Source organism: Triticum aestivum, chromosome 2B (genome assembly GCF_018294505.1).
Source record: "Triticum aestivum cultivar Chinese Spring chromosome 2B, IWGSC CS RefSeq v2.1, whole genome shotgun sequence".
Classification (NCBI taxonomy): Eukaryota; Viridiplantae; Streptophyta; class Magnoliopsida; order Poales; family Poaceae; genus Triticum; species Triticum aestivum.
In genome coordinates this window covers 658,682,169-658,691,102 of record NC_057798.1, presented here as the reverse complement: position 1 = coordinate 658,691,102, position 8,934 = coordinate 658,682,169, and positions in this window count along the sequence as shown.

The window sequence follows — 8,934 nt, the reverse complement described above, 5'->3', positions numbered from 1 at the left end:
AAACTGCCTATGAACTCCTCACTGACAAAAAGCCAAATGTGAGTTATTTCAAAGTCTTCGGTGCTAAATGTTGGATTAGAGATCCTCATCACACATCTAAATTCTCATCAAAATCACATGAAGGTTTTATGCTTGGTTATGGAAAGGACTCGCACACCTATAGAGTCTTCAACAACGTTCTTCACAAAGTTGTTGAAACTGTAGATGTGCGGTTCGATGAAACTAATGGCTCGCAAAGAGAGCACCTACCTTCTGTGATAGATGAACCAGCACCTAAAGATTCTATCAAGTTCAAGGCTACTGAGGATGTCATTCCTACCGAAGAATCTGCTGAAGAATTTATTCCTGGTCGTGATGATTCCCGAGCTGACGCACCTGAAGAAAATGGTGCTGAAGAAAATGCTCCTGAAGGGAGTGCTGATCAAATTCCTCGAAGAAAACCCACTCATCCTCGCATCTCTAATGAAGTGCAAATTGAGAAGATCATTGATGACATTGAAGCACCAGGTCCTCTCACTCGCTCAAAATCTTCACATTTATCTAACTTTTGTGGGCACTTTGCTTTTGTCTCTATCATAGAGCCCACTAAGGTAGATGAAGCATTTCTGGAGCCTGAGTGGATTCAGGCTATGCAAGAAGAATTACATCAGTTCGAGCTCAACAATGTCTGGGAACTGGTCAAATGTCCAGATCCTCGTGAGCACAACATCATTGGCACAAAGTGGATCTACCACAACAAGCAAGACGAAAATGGCCTTGTGGTGAGGAATAAGGCACAGCTTGTAGCTCAAGGCTACACACAGGTTGAAGGAATTGATTTCGATGAAACTTTTGCACCTGTTGCTAGAGTTGAGGCTATTCACATATTACTTGCTTATGCTAACCATCATAATATTATCTTACAACAAATGGATGTGAAAAGTGCATTCCTCAATAGTAAGATTGAGGAAGAAGTATATGTTGCTCAGCCCCCAGGTTTTGAAGATCCAAAGAATCCCGACAAAGTCTACAGACTCAACAAGGCCCTGTATGGCCTCAAGCAAGCCCCTCGGGCGTGGTATGACACGTTGAAGGAATTCTTCATGAAGAATGGCTTCAAACCCGGTTCACTCGATCCAACTCTTTTCACTAAATCCTATGATGGAGAACTATTTGTGTGCCAAATATATGTTGATGATATTATCTTTGGCTGTACTGACCAACGTTATAGTGATGAATTTGCCTATATGATGAGTGAAGAATATCAAATGTCTATGATGGGAGGGTTGAAATTCTTCTTATGTCTTCAAATTCGTCAACAGCGCAATGCTATATTCATATCGCAGGAGAAATACCTCAAAGAAGTATTGAGGAAATTCGGCATGCAAGATTGCAAAAGGGTCAAAATTCCAATGCCCACAAATGGTCATCTATGCACTGATGAAAATGGTCAAGACTTCGATCAAAAGGTACACCGCTCCATGATTGGATCTTTATTGTACCTATGTGCATCTAGGCCAGATATTATGCTTAGTGTTTGAATGTGTGCCCGATTTCAAGCTACACCTGTAACACCCCGGTTTCGATGCGCCAGGTGTCTACCAGTTATTCGCCGTCTTTGCCATGTCATTTGCTTGCGCGTTGCTTTTTATCATGTCATCATGTGCATCTCATTTTGCATATGTGTTCGTCTCATGCAACCGAGCATTTTCCCCGTTGTCCGTTTCGCGATCCGGCACTCCTATGCCCTCCGGCGTTCCCCTCTTGTCTCCTGTTGTGTGCGGGTGTTAAACGTTCTCGGAATGGACCGAGTCTTGCCAAGCGGCCTTGGTATATCACCGGTAGACCGCCTGTCAAGTTTCGTGCCATTTGGAGGGAAGGCCGGATCCGGCGCCCCCCTCGCTGTCCCCCTCCTCTCCGGCGATCCTCGTCGTCCGTGCCCACTCCCCGATCCGGATCCATACGAGGTTGACTTTTCCCCTTCCCCGATTTTTCCCAAGTCCCGAAATTATTTACATTATCATGCCATGTTCATCGCATCATAACTCCACGCATATTGCTCCGTTTCGTGCGTGTAATATGTCAAATTGTTCGTCTCAACGAGTACGTCATTTCATTCCATTACATCATGTTCATTTGAGCTCATCTTGGTGACTGAATCATCGTTGCAGGTGTGATATATAATGTTATCTGCTGTCTGTTAACAGAACTTGCTCATTTGTCATTTTTGCCATGATTGATGTGTGCATCCTATGAGGTTGATGTCTACATGTGTTTTGTACTACATCATGCCATATTTATAGGGGTGTATTCCATGTATTTTTGTTTTCAATGTGGTGACTAGAACAAGCATGCAAACTAGGCTTCGTGATGTTGCTGATTTCAGTCGCTGTTCTGCTGTTATTTTTATGCAATGTAAACTTGATGCTACAGAGAGATACACGCATATTTTGAGATACTTCAGTAAGGATGTTTTGAACATATGGTTATTCTCTATCCATTAGTGCCCCTGTTTGCAATATGGAGTAGTCTAGAATGTCATTTTCTTGCTCTACTTTTACTACAAAATGTTTCCTAGCAGATTGTTTACATGTTATTCAATTTTGCCAAGGTTGTTGTAGTTGATCCTTGCATGCTATGAACTTGTTCTTGCCTTGGTTAGTTCCATAAACACGTCTTCTTGCTGATTCCATGCTTTTCTTGTCATGCAATGACTTGTGGTGAGTGAATCGAGCTCGTGAAGTAGGGTACTTGCTGTTGCTGTTTTGCTAGGCTGAATCTGTTATTTCGTGATGCTATGTAACCCTGCTGCTACTAGTCATTCTATGCATAATCTGGAGATGTTCACTAAGGATGTTTTGTTCTACATGTCATGCTCTATCCATCCATGCCCCTGGTTGCAATTATAGCTTGATGTAACTTGTTGTAATCTTGGTCCAAAGTTGCTAAATAATGTTGCTGTCAGCCTGTTAACATTAAGTTCAGTTGTTGCCATGATTGTTGCTAGTGTTCTATGCACCCTGTGAACTTGCTCTTGCCATGATTATCTTCATAAACATGTATTCTTACTGTTAGTCTCCGTGCCATGCCATTTATTGCTCTGTGGTGAGTGGTACAAGCTCATCTACATGCCTACTTGTTGTTGTTCCTGCCATGTATGAATCTGTCATATAACTTGCCATGTTTACATGGGTGCCATCATATCTTCTGATCCTTTTTGGCTCATGGTCAGTAAAGGTCTTTTGTTCTATGCATTTAGTAGATTCATGTCATGCCTTTGTTTGCCATGATAAGTTCCTTAACATGTTGTTTGATAGCTCTGAACATTGCAACCTGATGTTATTTCTGCAAAAGTCTGAAACTGTTATTATTTGCAATCTTGCCGTGTGTGTTTGAGCATGTTCTAGTGATTTCTGGAGATAGCTCAGTGTTCATGTTTTGTTATGCTTTACCTGTACATCATGTCCATGCCTTTTGTTCTCATGTTGGGGTGCTGTAGTATGTTGTTTTGATGCTGATGCCTAGTTGCTGTTTTGGACAGCTTGTCCTTTAAACTTGTATAGTGTATGTGTTGAACCGTTGCTCCGTTTTGAGTGTGCTCTATATGAAACTTGCTTGATTTTGCATGTAGTTTCATATTATCATGTTGAATCTATGTTTTGAGGTGTTTGCTTGATGTTTGTATGCATTTTGCATCAATGCCATGTTTAACTTGTTTAGCTCATATCTTCTAGGCCGTAGCTCCGAATTAAGTGAACTTTATATGTAACTTGACTAGAATCGCGTGTAGATCATCTTGGTGCATCTTAATTTGCTGTTTAACAACTTGAACATAAGGTATTCAGATCTGCACCAATATCGAAAATTGCATATGAGGACTTACCAGAATTGTTATATGTTGTTTCCGGCCTCATTTAAACTTGCTTTGATGTGTTGCTCTTGTTTGCATCGTCTCTTGCCATGAGTAGCTTCATGTAGCTTTGTCATGCATCATGCTTGTTTGTGCATCATGTCATGTTCATGTGTGGTGTGTTTACTATGTTGTGTGCTTCTTCTCGATAGTTCCCATTTCGTTGCGGTCGTGAGGATTCGTTCGTCTACGCTTGGTTCGGCTTCATCCATTCGTCTTCTTCATGGACTCGTTCTTCTTCCTAGCGGGATTTCAGGCAAGATGACCGCTACCCTGGATCTCACTACTATCATTGCTATGCTAGTTGCTTCGTTCTATCGCTATGCTGTGTTACCTATCTTTTGCTCCTCAAGCCTCCCAAATTGCCATGAACCTCTAGCCTTTGACACCCTTCCTAGCAAACCGTTGCTTGGCTATGTTACCGCTTTTGCTCAGCCCCTCTTATAGCGTTGTTAGTTGCAGGTGAAGTTGAAGATTGCCCCATGATGGACAGGATTAAGTTGGGATATCACAATATATCTTATTTAATTAATGCATCTATATACTTGGTAAAGGGTGGAAGGCTCGGCCTTATGCCTGGTGTTTTGTTCCACTCTTGCCGCCCTAGTTTCTGTCATACTGGTGTTATGTTCCCGGATTTTGCGTTCCTTACGCGGTTGGGTGGTTTATGGGACCCCCTTGACATTTTGCTTTGAATAAAACTCCTCCAGCAAGGCCCAACATTGGTTTTACCATTTGCCTCACCACCACCTATATTTCCCTTGGGAGTAATTAACCCAAGGGTCATCTTTATTTTTAGCCCCCCCCCCCCCCGGGCCAGTGCTTGTCTAAGTGTTGGTCCGAACCGAGCAGTCTGTGGGGCCCCCTCGGGGAAACTCGAGGTCTGGTTTTACTCGTAGCTTGACTTATCCGGTGTTGCCCTGAGAACGAGATATGTGCAACTCCTATCGGGATTGTCGGCACATCAGGCAGCTTTGCTGGTCTTGTTTTACCATTGTCGAAATGTCTTGTAAACCGGGATTTCGAGTCTGATCGGGTCTTCCTGGGAGAAGGTATATCCTTCGTTGACCGCAAGAGCTTATCATGGGCTAAGTTGGGACACCCCTGCAGGGTATAAACTTTCGAAAGCTATGCTCGCGGTTATGGGCAGATGGGAATTTGTTAATGTCCAGTTGTAGATAACTTGACACCAGATTCGAATTAATACGCATCAACCGCGTGTGTAGCTGTGATGGTCTCTTTTTGGCGGAGTCCGGGAAGTGAACACGGTGTTTGGGTTATGTTTGATGTAAGTAGGAGTTCAGGATCACTTCTTGATCATTGCTAGCTTCACGACCGTTCCTTTTGCTCTCTTCTCGCTCTTATTTGCGTATGTTAGCCACCATATATGCTTAGTCGTTGCTGCAGCCTCACCACTTTACCCCCTTCCTTTCCCATTTAGCTTTGCTAGTCTTGATACCCATGGTAATGGGATTGCTGAGTCCTCGTGGCTCACAGATTACTACAACAACATTTGCAGGTACAGGTTATGCGATGATCTTGACGCGAGAGCGACGTTTGCTTGTCTTGAAGTTCTTCTTCTACTTCTTCTTCGATCAGGGAATAGGTTCCAGGTCGGCAGCCTGGGCTAGCAGGGTGGATGTCATTTGAGCCTCTGTTTGTGTTTCATCCGTAGTCGGATGTTGATCTTATGTATTATGATGTTGTATTCGTGTGACATTGTATGCCTCTTGTATGTATCCCCATCTATTATGTAATGTTGATGTAATCATATCCACCTTGCAAAAGCGTTTCAATATGCGGGTCTATCCTTGGTGGGACCTTCGAGTTCCTTTTGGATAGGGTCGCATATTGGGCGTGATAACACCGAAGGAATCACACCATAAGGCTATGAAGCATATTCTTCGATATCTAGCTCACACACCAACACTTGGATTATGGTATCCCAAGGGCTCTTCATTTAATCTCGTTGGATATTCAGACTCTGACTATGCTAGCGATCACGTGGACCGCAAGTCAATGTCAGGCACATGCCATTTCCTTAGATGATCTTTGGTCTGTTGGTCCTCGAAGAAATAGAACTGTGTATCCCTCTCCATTGCAGAAGCTGAATACATTGCTGCTGGATCGTGCTGTGCTCAATTACTATGGATGAAGCAAACACTCAAGGACTATGGCATCAACATGAAGAATGTGCCTCTCTACTGTGACAATGAGAGCGCAACCAAGATTTCTCGCAACCCAGTTCAGCACTCGAAGACAAAGCACATTCAGATTCGTCATCATTTTCTTCGCGATCATGTGTTGAAGGGCGATATCTCCATCTGCCATGCAAGAACTGAAGATCAGTTGGCCGATATTTTCACTAAGCCCTTGGATGAGAAGAGATTTAGCAAGTTGCGGTGTGAGCTAAATATCCTAGAATATTTGAATGTTCTCTGAAATGGACACTCACCCTAACACTTATGCTGACTTGATGACTTAGATGTGCAACACATGAAGTAACGTTTTTCTTCAATCAATGAAGACTAAGCCTCTAAGTGTGAAGAAATTAATGAAGAAATTGACTCTCAGAGCCCTACGACAATTGTACGCGGTGTCTGAAGCCAACTTTCTTATACGGTGGGTTTCTGTCAGGACCCCGACTCGATGCCACATCGATCCAGCATGTAACACCTCATATCACTCTGCGGCCTCACGCACGGTATCCCCACGGGTGTCGCCTTACCTTTGCCCGGGACCGTTTGCGCCTTTTGGCACACGTATATGATGGTGTCGCTAGCATCCATATGATAAAGAGCCCGGGCTGACATGGCTAGATGTAAACCCAAAGTGGCACTAACCTACAGGGACAGGCATCCATGACCCAGCATCGAACGTGTCGGTCATCAGCGAGTGAATCCAGGCTGTAGCACTGGGCTAACAGGACTCCGGTGAACCGGGCTGTAGCAGGCTAACAGGACTCCGGTATTCATCGCGTGACATTTCCCCGAAGGGACAGACACAGGATCGAAGAAGGACACATGCCGGCCAGCCTAAGTGTTCCGGAGCAGTAGCAAGCTACCAGGGCTCAGTGGAAGCACTAGGAGACATTTCCCGGTAAGAGAGGCTACTAAGGATAAACAACTAGATAGTCAGATCCCACACATAGCAATACACATTACACGTACGCATAACATGCAAGTATGTGCTGTACAACATGGCATCACAGCATAACTCAACAACTTATATAGATAAAGGCTCAGAAGAGCCATCACAGCATTATTACAAACAGGGGTCACATGACCCAACAGTCAGAGCAATCAAGCAACAAGCGGAAGCATTACATGTCTGAGTACAGACATCTATAAATGAAAAAGGCTGAAAGCCTGACTATCTACAACGTCCGCTCAAGATCGTAGCTGAGGTACTAGCTACTAGTCGAAGTCCACGAGAACACTAGTAAGACCGAAGTCTCCGCTGCAAAAAACATAAATAAAGCAACATGAGTACAAAGGTACTCAGCAAGACTTACATCAGATCCTATCATACATGCATTTGTATCAAGAGGGTAACGTGGGGTTTAGTTGCAGCAAGCCAGCTTTGACTCTGTGGCTATCCTGTTCTACGACTACCAGAAACTCTGGAGGTGAAACAACGTACACGAGTCCACTAATCACCACACAATACACTACTATGGATTCATCCCCGTCTCCCTACGAGAAGGCCATCCATAGCACTCACACTTGTCTTGAGCATTTTATAGTATCCACTTCAAGTTGTCTATGTACCATGTAAGCATCCAAGAAGTCCATAACCGCGGACCCGGCTATTCGAATAGATCATGTTAACCCTGCAGGGGTGTACTTCTTCACACACGCTCTCGCCACTTACCGCCATGTACACGTCATGTATCTCGGCAACCTTCAAGCGGAAGCCTGGCGAGGGTGTCGGCCACGACCTGACTAACCACACAAGACTCTAGTCCAGGTTTATCGCCTATTCGGGTTCCATCCGCAAGGAGATCCGGCCGGGGTGTCGCTCACGGCCCCAAACGATGTGAGCAGGGTTCCCGAGCCCACCATCCGGGTGCCACTCGGTACACCGTGCCACGTGTGCCTAGTCTGTCCCAAGCCCACCCTGCCGGGTGCCACTTGGTAGAAAAATAGCACTACCTACAAACACCAGAAACTAGTTGCGACTCCTGGACAGAGATCAAGTTGGTTAATAAGTCGAGAGGGGTCGAGTTACCGGAACCCAATGTGTGGTAGTATCGAGTCATTGGACAACATACATAGAACTCAGTGCTTAAGGACGGTTGCAGTGAGACAACCCACCATGTACTCCTACATGGCCTCTCACCGCTACCTTTACCAAATCGTGTTCACACACTTAACTCTCAGCATCAGAACATATCGTAACACTCCAATTCATTCCCAATGAATCAGACCTGACACAACTCTAAGCAATAGCAGGCATAGCATGGTAGGAACACAACAATGGCTTCAATCAACTCCTACACATGCTAGTGGGTTTCAACTATTTACTGTGGCAATGACAGGTCATGCAGAGGAATGGGTTCAACTACCGCAGCACAAAGTAGCAGATGAATCGTTGTTGCCCTAATGCAATAACTGAGAGCAGGAGCGAGAGAGTAGGGTTTTATCGAAATGAACAAGGGGGTTTGCTTGCCTGGTAAAACAACAGAGGAGGCACTGCTTCACAGACAGGTACTCTGGAACGGTCTCCGGAGCAAGACCTATCGAGAAGGAACGGTGCCGGCAATCAATACACAAACATATGCAACAATATGATGCATGAACATGGCATGAAGATGTGATGTTGTTTGAGCTAATGCAACTAGTAAACATTTGGTTTGAAGTCCATTTGAACCAAAGGTTCAAATGCATCTCCAAATTAAGCTCCTATATATGCCATAATGTGTTTTCTTATATTCAGCATGTATAAGTTGGTTTTCATGCATGAAACTAGTACAGATGGAAAGATTGCATTTTTCTGATAATTTTTCATATATAAATTATTTTAATCTGAGCTACGGTTGAATT